This window comes from Egretta garzetta, unplaced genomic scaffold, assembly GCF_000687185.1.
Source record: "Egretta garzetta isolate BGI_Z169 unplaced genomic scaffold, ASM68718v1 scaffold231, whole genome shotgun sequence".
Lineage (NCBI taxonomy): Eukaryota > Metazoa > Chordata > Aves > Pelecaniformes > Ardeidae > Egretta > Egretta garzetta.
Window position 1 is genome coordinate 4356369 of NW_009258727.1, and position 1010 is coordinate 4357378.

At 41.1% G+C, this 1010-nt stretch overlaps 1 protein-coding gene across 5 annotated transcripts in view; it reads right to left on the minus strand.

Moving 5' to 3' along the window:
* Positions 1-1010, minus strand: part of FBXL4 (F-box and leucine rich repeat protein 4) — a 64929-nt gene that overhangs the window by 48790 nt on the left and 15129 nt on the right. The gene's annotated exons all lie outside the window — the stretch shown is intronic.

Genomic DNA, 1010 nt, shown 5'->3' on the forward strand with positions numbered 1-1010 from the left:
CAATTCATGACCTTATTATATTTTCTCTGCATTTCTAACTTACAAAACAAGCTGTATATTCACAGTCGCACGCCTGTGTTAGTGAGTACGGTTATTCACACACAAGTTCTTCTAACATCTCACAGGTGAGGTAACCGTAACAAATGGATTACAGATGTCTTCACGATGATGCCATGTTAGTGTAAGTATGCAGAGAACAGTCTTGCCATGTAACCCAAATATAGTCAGCTGACCTCTCTCATTTCGCACAAAAGGTTTTCACAACAAAAGAAAAAAAGATAAAACCTCACAGGTCAGACTCTTTAAAACCAAACCTGTTCAAATTGCAGCATTGCAAATCATTAAAAAAAATAATCTAAACTTTACTTTGTTTGTCTGTCTAGGCAAGCAAACTATTCCTTTCAAAAGGAATTCACCGGCAAATTACCAAAGAAAACAGAATCTTCAAGTCATTTTTTAAAGGGTCCTTTGCAAAAAAACTGCTACATTGAAAAGTTTTTCTCCTCTTTGGTCCAGCGACAGAGGAAGGTTCGGGGCATGCACAGAACTTCCATGCATTCGTCACTACTTTCACACACAGACCTCAAATCACCTCCAGAAAGTGAAATCTACTGCCAACTGAGTAATCTGGAGAATCAAGCCTTATATTCATTAGGTCTTCAGTGCTTCTAAACTTGCCAAAAAGGCCTGAAAACAGAAACATGTTCTTTATATCTGCATGGGTCCTCATCCAGTGAATGGATTTTAGAGGTCCTTCAGTCACGGATGCCCATCTCTTCCTCCCTCAAGTCTAGTTAATTCCTAAAGAAGGAAGCCTCCAGCAGCCACTGCTGCTACTCCCTTCGACAGTACGCTTACTGCGATCTCTGCATCCATGGGCATAATCCAGACACTTCCACATCTACTCCCTCTCTTTCTGATCACCCTAGTCCCAGCTTCAAGGATTTCTCTTAGACTACTTGTCCTGTCACATGGGTCTCAGAAACGCTGTATCTGCTCCCTAGTACCTC